Source organism: Protopterus annectens, chromosome 5.part1 (assembly GCF_019279795.1).
Source record: "Protopterus annectens isolate FY-2018-M chromosome 5.part1, PAN1.0, whole genome shotgun sequence".
NCBI classification, from domain to species: domain Eukaryota; kingdom Metazoa; phylum Chordata; order Ceratodontiformes; family Protopteridae; genus Protopterus; species Protopterus annectens.
This window is the reverse complement of record NC_056736.1, coordinates 314,514,377-314,534,891: the sequence shown is the minus strand read 5'-3', so window position 1 is coordinate 314,534,891 and position 20,515 is coordinate 314,514,377.

Genomic DNA, 20,515 nt, shown 5'->3' with positions numbered 1-20,515 from the left:
TGTTACCAGATGGGTAGCAAACTGGCTTACTGATAGAACCCAATTAGTCAAAATAAGGTAAGCCACCTCAAGCAGTAGACCTGTAACAAGTGGCGTAACCCAGGGTTCTCCCTTTGGGGAGAGTAATGTCCCCACAAATTATCACATTAATAACAACATCCTAAGCACTCAATCAGTCGTGAAGGACTTGGGCACCCAGGTTGATAGCAACTTGACTTTTGACCACAATGTTGCTTCGTTGTATGGAAAGCCTTCTACATGGCCCACCTCATAAGTAATGGTATCGCATCCAGGGACAAGGAGGTCATAACATCCCTGTATTCTTCCCTTATAAGGCCCATTATTGTGTATGATGCCCCTTTCAGCATGTACCTCGCAAAGCACATGCAGCAGCTAAAGAGACCACAGAGGTTCCTCCCCAGGAGAATCCAGGGACTCAAACATCTACCATACTTGGGCTAAATGCCCTATCCCTCTACTTGATTTCTTACAGATTCCTCTGTCTGTCATACAAGGCAATCATGAACCCCACCTTGATGGGACTGCTGCATATCCGCAAGTCAAGCTCCACTTAAGTAACCCGCATGTCTGGCTTCAACCTGGTCTGTGACATCAACAAAATTTGTTGGCAAGACAGATTTGTGTCCCAGTGACTCTCCCATCTATGGAATAGACTCCTTCTCCACATCAAGCAGAGTACCTCTTTAGCCCTTTTTAAGTGCAACCTGGATAACTGGATGGAAAACAGAAAATATACCCCTGGGTTTCCACCCATATCCATGCTGGACAGGAGCATCAGGGGCTGATTTGTCTAAACATGGGCTAAACTCTTGTCTAGGCTTATAAGGGCCTCAGGGCTAATATCTAGTTACCTCCTACGATCCTATGCTCCTATGACCTAGGTCAAGCAGAGGTGTTCAAGACTTACCATACTCAGGCATCATAGATAAAATTTCCCTGCTAAATGGCAATCCCTGTGTAACTCACTGAATAATGCATTAGATCACAAACTGAACCCAGGAAGTTAGACTGGAGAACAGTGTATCTTAGGGTTCATTACTTGGGCCACTCTCTTTGGCATTTACTTTTCAGAGGTCAAAGCCAATGTTCAGGACTTGTGGCTGACCAAGTTTGGTGCCGACATAAACTCCCCAGAGAGCACCAAGATCCTCCAGGAGGGCCTATTCTGAACAAATAGCTGGTGAAAAAACAATGGACTGAAACTAAATGTCAAGAAGTGTGTAATCATATAGTTTGTCAAGCATGAATCCCCTTGTTACTATTGAATTGAAATCACGCTTCTAAAAATGTACCCCATAATTAGGGATCAGCAAAAAACTGTTCTTTGATTATTGCATATCCACTATTGAAAGGAACTCCTTTTTCATTGCATAACTTATATCTAAAGATATTGCTTCTGGGTCCATGGATGTAATCATTCCTCTGTACTCCACACTCATTAGGCCAATCATTGAGTATAATTCCCTTTTTGGTATGTACCTTTTCAAATACTTTTTTTCACAACTGTAATGACCAAAACATTTTCTAACTAAAATAATCAAGGACCTAAATCATAGACTCTGCATACCCTTTTCTCAGTATCATACAGACTACTCAGAAGTGATCTTTGCTTGGTGTATAGATCTTCAACAGACCCTATTTTGTCAGACCTATTACATATTAAGAAGTCCAAGGGTGTCATAAACATCCTCTCAAGGAGTATCAAGCTCTTTTGCAAAATTAATAGAATATGTTGGAGGAATAGATATGTATCACAAGGAATATCACTTCTGTGGAATCATCTTCCACTTCACAAAAAGGAACATACTTCTCTTATACTATTCTAATGTAATATGGGCGAATCAATGGGTAACTACAAATTTGGTCTATATCACTTCAAAGAATCACAAATGAGTGAACATATGTTTGTTAAACACCTATTCATCAAAGCTACTAATAATCAAACTGAGTTTTCAGTGAAATTTTTGCTAGGGCAAACCAGTGGTATTCCACCATAGAGACCATGAACAAAACCATAAAACATAACTATCCAGATGGGGGGCTATGCTCCCAGACCCTCGATTGTGGGGGGCTGCAACCCCCACACCCCCCAACTACATATACCAACTCCAAGATTGCATTACAGTGGGGAAAAGAGCAAATTCCAGATGGTGGCCAACTGTTGGTTTGCCCTGTGAAAAATTTCACTGAAAACTCAGTTCAATGATTAGTAGATTCAATGAGTAGGTGTTCAACGAATAGGCATTTGCTGATTTGTGATATAGACACCTACAGATTCACCCCAGTTTAGAACCCATGTCCTTCAAAGTTGAAACATGTAAATAAATGCTTCAAAGTGTCCTTGTTTGTACCATCTCTGAGTTATTCATATGTAAAATACAAGGGCTAAAAACTACCATGAGAATGTAAGGCTAGGCTTCTTAAGATCCACACAGATCAGTAGCCTAGTAAGTACTTATGAACCCATGAGCATGTAGTGTTGATGTGTCTGAGTGTGTGTGAGTGTGTGTGTGTGTGTTTGTGTCTATGTCTTTGTAACTAAAAAGGTGAATGAAAGACACAGAATGTATAGTTTTAAATGCAATAAGCTAGTTATAGGAAGCTGCAAATTACATAGTAAAATTTATTTTAGAGGAAATGGATGGGTGCTCTAAAATACACTCAAGAACTGGCTTGCCCTCATTGAAAAGGTTGCAAGAGCCTGGGGTCGTTATTAGCAAGGCATGCATGGACTCTGGTTGAATAGCCTTGTATTTCCTATGATTCTTATGAGAGTCATTTCTAAAGAATACATTACATCCGCATTGCCTCTGTGTTTTTTGCCTACTAACCTGATAATTCCAAACGCAACAAACATTTCATTGCTCCTGCTAGGCTAAATAATAAGAGCAAATTATCAACCCAGTTTAGAAATGCTGCTGAGGCTGGAATGCTTCTAATAGTAAAGTTGGCTAAGCTGAGAAAAAAGCAACAACAACCTGTTGAAGATAGTAAAGGGACTGCTCATGGAGACAGTAAATGAGATATTTCTGGATTAATTTACAAATTTAGTATTGTCATTCTCCAATTTGCTGTTTGAGGATATGGTCAGTGGTGTAGTAAATAGATCATGAAAGAATGAACAGTCATTAGAGGTTGTGAAAGGCACAAAGATAATGGAGAAATAAGCAAAAGTTCTGGTGTGAACAAGTTGAAAGCACCTTGGTGATCAATGAGTCAGGAAGAATTTCCTATTTTCAAATCTTGTACTGTTAACAGACAGAGGGCAGCAAGAAGAAACTTGCAGCATGGTTGATTAACTAAAACAAGATGAAATGAGCAATAAATATATGTATATGTATATATCTAGCTATCAGCCTATCTTTCTATCTTTTTTCTTATCTGATAATGGTAATGGTATTTATAAAGCTTGAAGATGTAATAATACATTGGTTAGAAGTTAACCACTAACTAAGTATCATTGTGATCTCTGATTGGTGAAGGAGGGAGCTCCCATGGCTCTTGCAAGAATCTATGGGCAATAAGGCATCAGATTTATATGATGGCTTTGGTAGACCCTAAGCAAAAGAATGATCTATTTGCTTAGTATGTAGATAGTTATTGCTTATTACATTTAGTAAAAAGCCTATTATATTAGTAATAGGGAATGACATCTGCTTTTCATGGTGCATGGACATAAGGAATAGTGTTATTAGTTGATAAGAAATATCCGCTGATCTTGAAAAGTATAATAGCTGATGCTCAGGATCATTTTATTGGAGTGAAATGCTTTAATGGTGTAAAATGTGTTAACATAAGCAGTGCATATTTACACCAGTTCAATACATAAAGCATTAAATGATGCTACAGATTGTTTGGAACATACTATAATGAGGGATGTCTAAGGTGTGAAAGAGTAAGACTGCTGAGATTTAAGGTAGCATGCCAGGTGAGTGCATGTAGCAGTATTTTGCTCCAGTGTAAATGAATAAGAAACAGTTTTATGATAGTACTGTATCAGAGAAGAAATTTCTGTGCTTCTGGGGAAGATAACTGCAGGTGCTATGAGCAGTATAGGACAGTTAATGAAGACAATCACTTCTACTAGAAAAAAGGCAGGAGAAAATCTTGCTAGCTTCTACACTTGACTTAAATTGTCTTTTCTGTCAACATGCAAAATAAGTAACAAGCCATGATTTAAAATGCCATTAAGTTCACTTGGACTGTATTTTGAATGCCTTTTATGCGGACTGCACTGGTGTACCTGTGCATGGCCTCACTGTGTATGAAGCAGTTTTGAATGGCAGCTTTGCAGCATTGCATTTTTCTTCTTTTTGGGGAAGTGTAGCGAATTAAAAAAAAAAAGAAATGTATAACAAAAGAAATTGTAATTTAGTCTGTACTTCAGTAACTGCTTCATGAAAACAAAGTTAAAAGTTTTGGAAAGGTTTACTTATAAGAAGAGGAGCACATTGCATCAGTGTATTGCCAGCCATCTTTGGAGACTGAGGATTGGGTGTGACCTGAGAATACTGGAGGACAGGGAATAAAGTTTGAGCTAAATTTGCCCTTATTTTGAATTTAAATTTGACTTTATTAGTGTATTACCTGTCTTATTGTTCTTAAAATGCACACTGATGCCAAAACCTGTTGATATATTAACGTTTTGACAGTGTAAGAGTAATATTTAAAACAAAGTCCCTATATAACTAAGAACTAATGTATATTATCCATGATAATCAAAATGATCACCTTTGCAGTAGCATAAGCTGTGTGGGTTTACCCCACCTGCACTGGTCAGCTTCCAAAAGCTTTAGGTGCCTTCCAGGTGCCCCTTCTGGTTGGAGAGCAGGTAGTACTCCTATGAAAAGCAGGAGTGTTGTCTAAAGACAACCACAAAGCATTCTATAGCTACATCAAGAATCTAAATGGGAACACTCAGATCTGCTCTGAGTTACAGCATAATGGCACTAAATATACAGAACCAACTGATATTGCCAACATCCTAGCAGATAGGTTCAGTGCTAACTTTACCCCCTCTCACCCCCTAGAGGGCCCATCTTTATACTGGAAGAATGCAAAGTTCCTATAATCATGGCTGCACAGGTAAAAAACACACTCTCCAAAGCCAAGAACACAGCATCCATGGGACCTGACAATATCCCAGGTTGCGTTCTACATGAACTACAGAATGAACTGGCACCCTGCCTAAGTACCATGTTCAGTCATAGCCTCACCTCAGGCTTTGTACCCACTGAATGGCGCACTGCGACAGTTATCCCACTCCACAAAGGGGGCGCCACGACGGACCCTGGGAACTACCGACCCATTAGCCTGATGAGCCCGGTCTGCAAGGCCATGGAACGTATAATCATGGAACTCATAAACAAAGACATTGGTAATCTCCAAACTCTGGACCCTACTCAGTTTGGATTTGTAAAAGGCAGATCATGTCTCCTAAACCTGATTGACTTCTTTGAAGCAGTCACCAAAGCCATAGATGAGGGTAAAATGGTTCACACAGCTTATCTAGATCTCGCCAAGGCTTTTGACACCATCCCCCACTCTGGAATTATAGATAAGCTCACTAAACTAGGTATAAATCCCTATGTCACAAGATGGTTTGCCAACTGGCTCATGGACAGAACCCACACTGTGAAAGTAGCGGATTCCAAATCCGACATCAGACCAGTGACAAGTGGTGTACCACAGGGTTCAGTCCTGGGTCCTCTCCTGTTTGGTATCTACTTCTCTGAAGTGCAGGCCAACACAGAAGGTCTTTGGCTAACAAAGTTTGCAGATGACTGCAAACTAGGAGCCATAATTAAAACTCCTAACAATGTGGACAAACTGCAAAAGGGCCTCACTGAGACAGATACCCGGTGTCAAAGCCATGGCCTGAAGCTCAATGCCAAAAAGTGTATTGTCATCCCCTTTGGTAAAAACTCTATACCCATGAACTACCACAAAGCTGATAGTCTACTTAATGTCAAAATTGTGATAAGAGACCTTGGGACACAGGTGGACAGTAGTCTCTCCTTTAATAATCACATCGCTACAGTGGTCAGGAAATCCTTCTACATGGCTTATCTCATCACAAAAGGATTCTCATCCAGAAAAAAGAGGTCATTGTTTTCTACTCATCACTCATTAGACCCATTATAGAGTACAACGCCCCTTTTGGTATGTACCTCACAAGACATCTACAACAACTGGAAAGACCACAGAAATACCTCACAAAGAGGATTACTGGCCTCAAACAGATGCCCTATGCAGACTGTCTCAAAAAACTACAGCTTTACTCCATCGCATATCACCTACTCAGGGGTGATCTCTGCCTAACATACAAAGCTATGTCAAACCCAAAGCTGTTGGACATGCTCCACTTAAAGAAATCCCAATCCCTCGAGCTACGCTCTAGGGACCTTAACCTTGTCACCACAATAAACAGAACATGCTGGAGGGATAGATTCCTGTCCCAGAGACTTCCCATACTCTGGAACAGACTACCTATCTATGTCAAACAGAGCTCCTCATTAGCACTCTTCAAGAAAAATCTTGATGATTGGATGGGAAATGGGAAATTCACCCCGGGGATCACTTCTGTGGCTCTGCTCGACAGGGGCACAGGAAAATAATTTTCTTGGGTGGCGAAAGCCAGGGTACATTTTTTGGCTAGGCTTGTATGGGCCCTAGGGCAGATAGCCTAGTACCTAACTATGAACCTATGAGTGTACAAAACTTAAAAGCTGAACATTTTCAAAAGACAAGTTTGTACAGATTCTAGGAGATATAACTATAAAAAAATAAAATAAAATAAACTACTGGTTTTGCTACTCAAATGTTGCTAACTTTTTTTTAGTATATGTTGCATGTCAGAGTACTTAATAGCAGTCACCTGGTTTCCACTAACAAGAAGGAATTAATATGACCTAGTTGTTTTACCTGAGATGCTTTGCTGTATGAGCTACTGTATTTTCTTTATCCATGTGTAAAACTACTTTTCTTCCCCTTGTTATATCCAGTTGCCTTAGTTGCTATGCTTGTGAACTTGATATGTTTTTGCATAACATTATAATTAAAAAAAAAACCCACTAAAGGTATAAGGCTGTCTTCATGCTCAGGTCCGAAACTTTAATACCATCTTTCAGTCGTGAGCTGCTGAAATGGCCAGAAACTCAATAAAAAGAAATGTTCAACATGATTCTGCTATTTTTATGTTGCAAAAAATGTTTGCAAACCTGTCCCTGAGATAGGGCAGCATTTACAGCTGAGAATGTGTCAGAAAAGAATGTTACTGAGTAAGCTTCAAGTGCGTTAAAAGAAAAAACTGAGAAAAGATTACAGATCTTAAGCCAACTAATGGTTTATAGTATACTAAACTGGAAATGTTGTGTATGATTTATATCTCTTAAGTAAGTCAAAAACTGTTACTCAGAATGTGACCTTTGATATGGAGCTTTACTCTGTATTGTTTTGCACATATGATAATTTTACTGACTCTCTGTTTACTGAGTACTGGAATGTCCCCTTGTTTTATATTAACTTTGGTTACATGTTATATGAATATTATATACTGTATGTGAGATGGATATCATATTTTATGTATGTATATATGGCTTTGGTTTCTAACAGTACAGAAGTTGGACCCTTTATTAGTTCACCTACCTAGTTAGTAAATTAAATAAAATAATAGTGTTAGCATTTTAGTATTTTTAAAATTTCAGCACTATAATTGTGTACATGTAACAAATGTTTGTCATGTAGTATAAACATGATTTTGTAATCACCTTTGAGAACAGAGAAAAGGCAGTTTGGTTTGGATATAGAAATGGATAATAATTATGTTTATGAGAATGTCAGGACATATGTCTATGTTGTAAGTTGTGGAAACAAATATAAAAAGCCTTAGTGAGGAGGTCGTGTTGGTTATGTTTAACTGTGGTGTCATAATTATAACAATTTCTAATGCTTTGATCCTAAGGGTAGGCATAGTGTGCCTATATTACCCGATCGAACATTTAGGTTAGTGAGTACCTAAACGTCGACCTGACAATATCGAAAAATTAAAACAGCAAAAGGCTGATTTAACATAGGAAATGAATTCCCTTAGCCGGAAAAAAAAAATTAAACCAAAATGAAATGAGGGCTGTGCCCCCCAAGCCCCCTTAACTCAATATACCAACTCCGAGATCGCTGTACAGTGGGGAAAGGGGCAAAATCTGCATAACGGCTAAGGGAATTCTTTTCCTGTGTTAAATCGTCCGTTCGAGTTTTTTTGCTTTCGCTATTACTAGATCGACGTTTAGGTATTCACTAACCTAAACATTCGATCAGGTAATAGGAACCCAGCATACTATGGTTATGAAAATATCTCTTGAATATATAGGTAGAAAGTAGGTTTATGGTTGCATAAAGGTGGATTTCACAAGGCAAAAGCAAAACTTTTTGTTTGGGTAGAAGATTCATTCGCCCTGAACTATTATCAACATATATTAATAAATGACTGTTGTAAATTTTGGAAGAAATTACAATCAATGAGCAAACTTACAAGCTTACATTTAGCAGATTAAATGCACTTCCCTAATTTTATCAGTCTTTTATAGTTTTAAATGTTTAGCTTATTATATGGGGTGGTGCAGCAATCAAAGTGAGTGGACTGCTGCTAACGTCAATATGATATACTGATTTGACTTCCATCATGGTGGTAGCAGGCTATAGTCCAGTTTTCAGTGTTCAAGAGACATAGTGACTCATAGCACTGGGAATATGCTATGTCCATCAGAGAAACTGGAATGTACATTGGAGAACTGCACTGTACACACAAACTACCTGTAGGGAAATGACCATGGCTAACAAAACACAGAAGTATGATGATTCAAATGCAGAAAACTATTAAATAAACTGAAAACAATAATGTAGAATAGTAAATAAAAAGGAAAAGGGTCAGTAAAAAGTGCTTAAATGGACTGTGCTAGGTTATGTCATGCAACAGTGTACTGTGAGATGGTTTAGAACAAGAAATAATCTGTACTACCACATCATGTATGATCTTGCAGTGGATTTTGTATTTTTTATGAGTGAACTTATGAAAATCAAGCATGTAAAAGAAAAATGTGCTTCTGCATCCACAACTTGTATTGTAAGTTGTTTTTTTAATGGAATGATATGATTTCATGAGATGGCATACCATATGTCCAGTAGCTTTAAACTGCTTCGTTGTTCATGTGCCCTCCATCTACATACAGGAAAAATTGTCTCTAAAGTCATTTCTGCAGTTTCTTTATTTCTTTTTATACCTTCTAGTAATTTAAGGAAGTTTTTTTTTCTTATGGATAGCAATGTCAAGTATGCATGCAGTGATCTTTTCTGATACTTATACTTCTGCATATTTGTACTATGTTGCCACAAGGAATGCATCAACAGGTAGCGCACTCACATTTGCTGTAGAAGGCTGTAGGTTTTATTTCTAAGACAAGTAGTTGGATTACTTTTTTCCAGTACAGACACTGCAGTATAGCATAAGGAGGGTGCTGCACTCCTGAGTGTGCCAAGATTTAGATGACATGTTACACCGAGCCCCCAACTGCCTGAGTTGGTGATAGCTGAACCGGATGCAAAAGATGCCATGACACTTATTGAAAAGAGTAGGGGTACTTCAGTAACATTTGCATTCATATTACATCATATAAAAATTAAAAACATTTTGTTTAGATTCATACATGCATTTGAATGCCAAACCATGTCTATAGCTTATAAGTTCACAGAAGACAAAAATAGAAGAATCTTAATCTCCCATTTCTATCAATAATTCAAGTCATTAAGATGTTTTTTTCTTCCAGAAATTGTATTTATTTTCAGATATCTCCCCTCATATAGCAAGAACCAATTTTATTCCTAAAAACAGATGTTTGGTTTGGTCAAAGACCCAGAATATCAGGAAACCAGATGTGGAAATCATTTAAAGAAGGAAGACTGGTCTTCCCAAATATTTGGAGATATGGATAGGCAGTAAGCTCTTAAACATTACATCCAAGCAGATGGCCTATAGAAGTGGATAGAGAACAGGAAATGTAAAAATATAGAGAACCCAAGGAAGAAGGGCCTTGTATAGCTGGTTTTGAGGATATGGTTAAATGAAAGAATAATAATTAATTGCAGTATACTATATTGGTCTAAATGGATCGAGAAAGTCTGTTTCAATTATTTGGGATAATCCTCAGTCTTTCATATTTCCCTTAAGCCACATCCAAAAAATGAGGTGAAGTCTTTAATGCATACACTGATTAAGCCAGTGAAACAGGAGTAGATAACACTGCTGGCAAGAATACATATATCGCAAGACCATATCACAATACCCCCCATAAAGATAAACTCCTTTTTTACCTTGTAGTTTAGGCTGAATGACATATCATGGATAAGATTATGACAAAGTTGAAGAATATGTTACAATGTATCTTCTCACCTTGGTAATCAACAAATGTCTACACAGACATCACTCTTCCCCCACATATAGAATTGACGTTTATAAAACTGATCCATTTATAACAATTGTGTCACATGAGCTTCTTCTCGGTACTCTGGTTTCCTCCCAGATTACAAAGACATGCATCTAGATCGTTTCTCCCCTGGCCACCACTGAAAATAGGCTCTGTCCTAGTCGGACTTTCTTGGTCAACAAATGTTAAATAAATAAATTATGCACTGATAAAGGGAGGCATTTCAAATGCAAATATTACTATGTTTTCCCTTAGTCTGGTCCTTATACAGCTGCGATTGTCTCTTTTCTTCTTTATTATAGACAGGAATTCTTTAGTCAGATTTGCCAACACATTGTTACCTTAGCTGTTGCAGACTGTATTAACTAGTGACATAGAAAACTCAGCACGGTCACGATGATTAAATAAGTGGCATTGTTTAAGGAAAAATTCACATTACCATGTAGTTTGCATATGAGAAGAAACATACCATTTATAAGATATAGGATATATAATGGTAAATGCTAATGATCTAGCTAAAGGAAGCTGCATATTATATGTTACATGTTTCTTCTAGACTCTGACTATATGCCTCATAGTTAAGATAACATTCTCAATACTTGTTGTGACCATTCCATCAAACCCAGAGTTATCTTGGGGTGTCATCACTGTGTGGGATGTATACCTGCAAATGAAGAAATATAATTACTTTCAAGGCCTCATGTGCTTATAAGAATATAATTATAACTCAGAGTGGAAAATGAATGGTTTCTCTTCAAGAAAGTTATAGCAAATAAATGGAAGCCTTCAAATCAGGAATTCATCATAGTGAGGGGATTAGCTATGAGGCTGTTAATGGAACTAGTTTAATTTTCTAAAATGGACAAAATACAATTGCATCAGTAAGAGAGACATTCACGAGTTATCATTAGCTTAAGCAGAACATAACATTTATTTGCCATTTGCTCTTTACAATCATGCATGGACCTACAGAAACCAGAGATGCTGATATCATTGATTTGAAGAGCAGAGTCAAAGAATCAACAAGTTTTTATGATTAGTAAAAGACAGAATAGTATGTAATGCATGAAGTAATGCATGAAATAATGAAAGAAGGTGCAGTCCATAGAGAAAAACAAACATGACCTTACCAGAATGTTTCAATATGTGCAAAACAAGTCCTTAGCTAAGTGAATCAACCAAAGAATGGAAATTAGTAAGATAAAGTTTCTTAAAAACATAAAAATCAGTAAGGATGTATTTTAAATGTTAGGGACATAAGAAGAGTTATGTGAGAATGAAAAAAAATGGTCATGAAACCGAGAAAAATCTGTGCAGTTAAAAATATGGAGCCTTATTTGATAAATGTGGCTACCTGCGGAACCACTGCTCTGTTTTAATACATTTTGCTAAATCTGTTCTAGAAAATGTTATTTTTTAAAGATTTATCCAGAGAAAGGCAAGTTTGTTCAAAATAGTTTACATATTGCTGAACAGAAATTGGAAAAACAACATCATCATCAAATACTTCTGGCAAGTTTTGTTGAAGTAAACCAAAATGATAAATGAAATCTACAAATATGAGACAAGAATGCAAGTTAGATTGTTGGAAATAAATGCTAAGAATCAATAATTAAAATGTTTAATTTAAATTGCATTCAGGTGTGAGGTACAATATTTTGTCTGAAGATGTTTTTAAATTAGTGGAGACAGAAAGCATTAAAAAGAGAACTGTGTGCAAATTTTAGCATATTCTCACCATTGGCCAGAAGCAACAGGTCAAAAACTGACATATCAATATACATTAAAAAATAAGGTCCTTTTACAAATCATAACTTGTAAAGAAGTAAACTGTACTAATACTTTTGGCTTTTGAGGCATCCTCACAAATCAACAAGCATCATTCAGCTTTTTGTTGTAGGTAGGACATATACATAAATATTGGTTTCTCAGCTGAAAACGTAGACTGCTTCAAGTAAACATCTAAAACAGAAAACCATCACTCACCAAGACTACCTTTCCCAAGATAATATATAATGGACATCTTGTACAAGAATGACTGTAAATGGGTAGCAGCCAAAGTTGTAATCCAGCCAAGGCTCCATTATGAATGCAAGGGCATTATTTTTTCTACAGAGTTCAGTCTAATGAAATACCTCAACAAAGCTAGATCAAGTTACTTTTAAAATGAATGCTGTCTCACAAAATATTCTCAGATCACATACCCACATCTACACCCACAGCAAATCTCACAAGAACACATTCTCACGATGCTATCTAAGGCCAGGAATACCACATCTATGGGGCCAGATAACGTACAAGGATGCCTATTCTTCAGCCTGAAGCATGACTTGCCTCATCCCCAGAAGATATTCAATATCAGTCACAAAACAAGCTCCTTACCAGATGAATGGAGGTGAAAATAGTCATTCCCTTCAACAAAGGTGTAGCTTCAACAGACCCAAGTTATTGTAGATCCATAAACCTGACCAGTTTCATCTGTAAGGCTATGGAAAGGATCGCTATAGAATTAATAAACAAGGATATAGTTAAAATACAGACTCTTGAACCAACCCAGTTTGGGATCACCATAGGCAAGTCCTGCCTTCTTAACCTAGGTGACTTATTCAAAATTGTTACTGAAGCAATGGACATGAGTAAAAGAGTCACATCACTTACCTACCACCCTATTGCTGTTGTGTTCTTAAAGTTGGTAAAACTGTTTTAACAGCTCTTGTGTTATCTGATTGTCTCAAGGCTTGCTGGTATAAAAATATTCCCTTTTTGTAAATTCCTGCATATCACTGCTAGAATCCCCTTGTGTTGCGACTGAGAGTGCTTCTCAAACAATCTTGGAAATATAGAGCTGATAAGTATATTTTTGGCACTTTTTTCAGAGTTCTGCCCTGTCATTATTTTTTCTTAACTGAATTATTTATATATTTGCTGGCATTGTTTTCTGATCTGTGCTGAAACTTTTTTCTCCCACCCTATTACTGTTGTGTTCTTAAAGTTGGTAAAACTGGTCTAACAGCTTTTGTGTTATCTGGTTGTCTCAAGGCTTGCTGGTATAAAATATTCATTTTTTTGTAAATTACTGAATATCATTGCTAGAATCTCCTTGTGTTCTGACTGAGAGTGCTTCTCAAACAATCTGGAAATATAGAGCTGATAAGTATATTATTTGGCACTTTTTTCAGAATTCTGCATGTTCATTATTTTTGCTTGACTGACTTATTAATATATTTGCTGGCATTGTTTTCTGATCTGTGTTGAAACTTTTTACCCACCTTCCCTCCCTATTGGTGTTGTTTTCTTAAGTTGGTGGCACTTGCAGTTGCCCACCCCTACTGTAAATTTGATTTGGGGCACTTCTCCCAGTCCCATCTCTTTAGCTCATTCTACCTAATGCAGAGATCATTTGGGAAAGCCAAACCCCTTAGTCCCTTAACCTTGAATTATCTTCTGTTCCTGCTCTCTCCCTTTTTACTTAAAAAAAACACTTTATTAAGCTGCTTATACTTTTCTAATTTGTGTTTCTTCCTACAACTCTGTTACTTTATCTTGCTTTGCTTTTTCCTGCTACTTGCTGTCTGTTCTCTAAAGTGTTCAACTGCATCTTTTCTGTTGCATTTATTGGTGCTTGTTTATAGCCTGTCTAAATTGTTAAGTGTTTTTTTTTCTGTTGCATTTATTACTGCTTGTTTATAGCCTGTCTAAATTAAGTGTTATTCTAAGCTCTTAGTTTTAGTTTAAGCACTTGGGCTTTAGGTCCTCCCCTTAGTACTCCCTGGTTTTTCTCTCTCAGATTCTGATAAATATGGATGGACAATTTTCTACAGTTTCTCCTGCCGTTCTGGTTGATATGGGCATCCTGAGACAGTGTAGCAACTACCTTATGTACATGGACAACCATCTACTACCATCACCTAAGAACACAATTTGTGAGAGATGCAATTACATTAAGAACCTAGATTCCAAGCTCTCTCCCCCTCAAGCCAGTATATCTGGCACTGAAAAGGTTGTCAACACAATCACTACACCTCAAACACCACCTACACCTGCACAACACACACCTACATATGCAGAGGTCCTCCACATAAACATACCCAAACAAAGGAGACCTCTGAGGCAAAAACATGTGCGATCTCCATAGACCTCCACACCACATACCACACATAGTCCACACACCTGCGACTCACAACCACTAAGGTTTCACCATAAACCCAACATATTAGTCATAGGAGACTCCATTGTGAGACACACAGATGTGCCTCTCACCAGGCTGGATAAGGAGAAAGTCACAGTTAGTTGTCTGTCAGGGGCCAGAATCCGCCATATCACACATGCATTCAAGTCTCTCAACAACAGGTACTGTTATGACTCTGTCATAGTCCATGTTGGTGTGAATGACTTGAGATGTACCTCTCTGGACTATATGAAGAGAGACATGATTGAGGTCGCTGATTGTGTCGTAAGCAGGTATGTCCCTAGCCTTAAGCAACATTCTGCTGTCACCCAGAATGATACCTCAATACAAACAGAAAATGATTGACTTTAACAACTGGCTTAGTTTCTGGTGTCATTCCAGGGAGATCCAGTACCTGACAGCCTGGCCAAAGCCTTTGACACTATTCCCCACTTGGGCATAATAGATAAACTCTCTCAACTAGGCATCAATCCATATGTTACCAGATGGGTAGCAAACTGGCTTACTGATAGAACCCAATTAGTCAAAATAGGGTAAGCCACCTCAAGCAGTTGACCTGTAACAAGTGGCATAACCCAGGATTCGGTCTTGGGGCCTCTGTTATTTGGGATATCCTTTTCTGAGGTGCAGGCCAAAACCAGTGGGCTATGGCTGACCAAGTTTGCAGATGACTGTAAGCTGGGTGCTGTCATCAATTCCCCTAGTGATATGGACATCCTCCAAGAAGGTCTCACTCAGACAAATGATTGGTGCCAGAAACATGGCCTCAAGCTGAATACCAAAAAATGCATCATCATTCCCTTTGGGGAGAGTGATGTCCCCACAAATTATCACATTAATAACAACATCCTAAGCACTCAATCAGTCATGAAAGACTTGGGCACCCAGGTTGATAGCAACCTGACTTTTGACCACAATGTTGCTTCGTTATAAGGAAAGCCTTCTACATGGCCCACCTCATAAGTAACTGTATCTCATCCAGGGACAAGGAGGTCATAACATCCCTGTATTCTTCCCTTATAAGGCCCATTATTGTGTATGATGCCCCTTTCGGCATGTACCTCGCAAAGCACATGCAGCAGCTGAAGAGACCACAGAGGTTCCTCCCCAGGAGAATCCAGGGACTCAAACATCTACCATACTCAGGCTAAATGCCCTATCCCTCTACTTGATTTCTTACAGATTCCTCAGAGGTGACTTCTGTCTGGCATACAAGGCAATCATGAACCCCACCTTGATGGGACTGCTGCATATCCGCAAGTCAAGCTCCACTTAAGTAACCCGCATGTCTGGCTTCAACCTGGTCTGTGACATCAACAAGATTTGTTGGCAAGACAGATTTGTGTCCCAGTGACTCTCCCATCTATGGAATAGACTCCTTCTCCACATCAAGCAGAGTACCTCTTTACCCCTTTTTTAAGTGCAACCTGGATAACTGGATGGAAAACAGAAAATATACCCCTGGGTTTCCACCCATATCCATGCTGGACAGGGGCATCAGGGGCTGATTTGTCTAAACATGGGCTAAACTCTTGTCTAGGCTTCTAAGGGCCTCAGGGCTAATATCTATTTACCTCCTACGATCCTATGCTCCTATGACCTAGGTCACCCAGAGGTGTTCAAGACTTACCATACTCAGGCATCATAGATAAATTCTCCCTGCTAAATGGCAATCCCTGTGTAACTCACTGAATAATGCATTAGCTCACAAACTGAACCCAGGAAGTTAGACTGGAGAACAGTGTACCTTAGGGTTCATTACTTGTGCCACTCTCTTTGGCATTTACTTTTCAGAGGTCAAAGCCAATGTTCAGGGCTTGTGGCTGACCAAGTTTGGTGCCCACATAAACTCCCCAGAGAGCACCAAGATCCTCCAGGAGGGCCTATTCTGAACAAATAGCTGGTGAAAAAACAATGGACTGAAACTAAATGTCAAGAAGTGTGTAATCATATATTTTGGCAAGCATGAATCCCCTTGTTACTATTGAATTGAAATCACGCTTCTAAAGAATTACCCCATAGTTAGGGATCAGCAAAAAACTGTTCTTTGATTATTGCATATCCACTATTGAAAAGAACTCCTTTTTCATTGCATAACTTATATCTAAAGATATTCCTTCTGGGTCCATGGATGTAATCATTCCTCTGTACTTCACACTCATTAGGCCAATCATTGAGTATAATTCCCCTTTTGGTATGTACCTTTCCAAATACTTTTTTCACAACTGTAATGACCAAAACATTTTCTAACTAAAATAATCAAGGACCTAAATCATAGACTGTGCATACCCTTTTCTCAGTATCATACAGACTACTCAGAAGTGATCTTTGCTTGGTGTGTAGACCTTCAACAGACCCTATTTTGTCAGACCTATTACATAAACACCCTCTCAAGGAGTATCAAGCTCTTTTGCAAAATTAATCGAATATGTTGGAGGAATACATATGTATCACAAGGAATATCACTTCTGTGGCATCATCTTCCACTTCACAAAAAGGAGCATACTTCTCATACTATTCTAATTTAATATGGGCGAATCAATGAGTAACTACAAATTTGGTCTATATCACTTCAAAGAATCACAAATGAGAGAACATCTGTTTGTTAAACACCTATTCATCAAAGCTACTAATAATCAAACTGAGTTTTCAGTGAATTTTTCCTAGGGCAAACCAGTGGTATTCCACCCTAGAGACCATGAACAAAACCATAAAACATAACTATCCAGATGGGGGGCTATGCTCTCAGACCCCCAATTGTGGGGGGCTGCAACTCCCACACCCCCCAACTACATATGCCAACTCCAAGATTGCATTACAGTGGGGGAAAAGAGCAAATTCTAGATGGTGGCCAACTGTTGGTTTGCCCTATGAAAAATTTCACTGAAAACTCAGTTCAATGATTAGTAGATTCAATGAGTAGGTGTTCAACGAATAGGCATTTGCTGATTTGTGATATAGACACCTACAGATTCACCCCAGTTTAGAACCCATGTCCTTCAAAGTTGAAACATGTAAATAAATGCTTCAAAATGTCCTTGTTTGTACCATCTCTGAGTTATTCATATGCAAAATACAAGGGCTAAAAACTACCATGGGAATGTAAGGCTAGGCTTCTTAAGATCCACACAGATCAGTAGCCTAGTAAGTACTTATGAACCCATGAGCGTGTAGTGTTGATGTGTGTGAGTGTGTGTGTGTGTGTGTGTGTGTGTGTGTGTGTGTGTGTGTGTGTGTGTGTGTGTGTGTGTGTGTGTGTGTGTGTGTGTGTGTGTTTGTGTCTATGTCTTAGTAACTAAAAAGGTGAATGAAAGACACAGAATGTATAGTTTTAAATGCAATAAGCTAGTTATAGGAAGCTGCAAATTACATAGTAAAATTTATTTTAGAGGAAATGGATGGGTGCTCTAAAATACACTCAAGAACTGGCTTGCCCTCACTGAAAAGGTTGCAAGAGCCTGGGGTCGTTATTAGCAAGGCATGCATGGACTCTGGTTGAATAGCCTTGTATTTCCTATGATTCTTATGAGAGTCATTTCTAAAGAATACATTACAGCTGCATTGCCTCTGTGTTTTTTGCCTACTAACCTGACAATTCCAAACGCAACAAACAGTTCATTGCTCCTGCTAGGGCATATTCAAAAATATTTGTTTCTCATTTAAATATCTGGGCAGCTTCAATTAAAAAAAAAATAAAGCAGAATCCCATCATCCACTAATCCTATCTTGTTCAGTACACAGTATAATGGATATCCCCTGTACTAGTGGCTGCAGGTAGGTATCAACTGATCTTATTATCCAAACAGGTTTCTGTTATGAATGCAAGGTCAATATACTTCACTGCAAGTTAGAGATAATGTGTGTTGCTATAAACTCATATCACATTTATAGACACTGTCCTTGATAAGGTTATAGAAACACAGAATCCATATCCGTCAACTGGCGTATGTTTTTTTTTAAAGACTACAATTATTTCTTAAAAAAGTGAGCCTTTGTCTGACAAAGAATTCATTCCTTAGCAATGCTGTATTAACTAATGGAGATTGAAAATATCCTCTCAGAATTAACTTCTTGGCTGCTTGTGGTTGCCATCCATGCCTCTTCAGGATTCTGAAATATCTACACATTTAAACACATCAGAAGAGATGCTGGAAGACATAAGGATGGGGGGATATCTTTAGGTTCTTTTCATATAGCAGGCCCATTCCATAACTTTAGAAAACTGTAGAACATCTGGTAAAATGCAGATTACAAAGCTGTAAGCCCCAATGTGATCAGTCAAGACAATGGTTTACATAAAGCATTAAAAGTAAAACAATTATAGCCAAAGAGTATATCATAAAAACAAAACTTCAGATTAAAATTAAGGAATATTTATGAAAGACAAAACGTCTCATCAGCTTCAAAAATTGAAGTAAATCTTCAGTAACTAGACAAAAAAGCAGTTTCATGGCATTATGATTGGCTTTATGGCCCTAATGTTACTTGGTTATATGGTAGAAGTCTGAGAGTTGTGACAACGCACTCATTGGAAGCTCCTCCTAAAATCATCCTAGTTCTGTATACATCTTACTGCAAACACTTGGGGCATGGACTGTGATAAATGTATTTTGATCCCAGTTTAGCCCATGGACAATCTAAATAATAAGAGCAAATTATCAACCCAGTTTAGAAATGCTGCTGAGGCTGGAATACTTCTAATAGTAAAGTTGGCTAAGCTGAGAAAAAAGCAACATAGGTACAATCCACCTGTTGAAGATAGTAAAGGCACTGCTCATGGAGACAGTAAAGGAGATATTTCTGGATTAATTTACAAATTTAGTACTGTCATCCTCCAATTTGCTGTTTGAGGATATGGTCAGTGGTGTAGTAAAGAGATCATGAAAGAATGAACATTCATTAGAGGTTGTGAAAGGCACAAAGACAATGGAGAAACAAGCAAAAGTTATGGTGTGAACAAGTTCAAAGCACCTTGGTGATCAATGAGTCAGGAAGAATTTCCTATTTTCAAATTTTGTACTGTTAACAGACAGAGGGCAGCAATAAGAAACTTGCAGCATAGTTGATTAACTAAAACAAGATGAAATGAGCAATAAATATATGTATATGTATATATCTAGCTATCAGCCTATCTTTCTATCTTTTTTCTTATCTGATAATGGTAATGGTATTTATAAAGCTTCAAGATGTAATAATACATTGGTTAGAAGTTAACCACTAACTAAGTATCATTGTGATCTCTGATTGGTGAAGGAGGGAGCTCCCATGGCTCTTGCAAGAATCTATGGGCAATAAGGCATCAGATTTATATGATGGCTTTGGTAGACCCTAAGCAAAAGAATGATTTATTTGCTTAGTATGTAGATAGTTATTGCTTATTACGTTTAGTAAAAAACCTATTATATTAGTAATAGGGAATGACATCTGCTTTTCATGGTGCATGGACATAAGGAATAGTGTTATTAGTTGATAAGAAATATCCGCTGATCTTGAAAAGTATAATAGCTGATGCTCAGGATCATTTTATTGGAGTGAAATGCTTTAATGGTGTAAAATGTGTTGACATAAGCAGTGCATATTTACACCAGTTCAATACATAAAGCATTAAATGATGCTACAGATTGTTTGGAACATACTATAATGAGGGATGTCTAAGATGTGAAAGAGTAAGACTGCTGAGATTTAAGGTGGCATGCCAGGTGAGTGCATGTAGCAGTATTTTGCTCCAGTGTAAATGAATAAGAAACAGTTTTATGATAGTACTGTATCAGAGAAGAAATTTCTGTGCTTCTGGGGAAGATAACTGCAGGTGCTATGAGCAGTATAG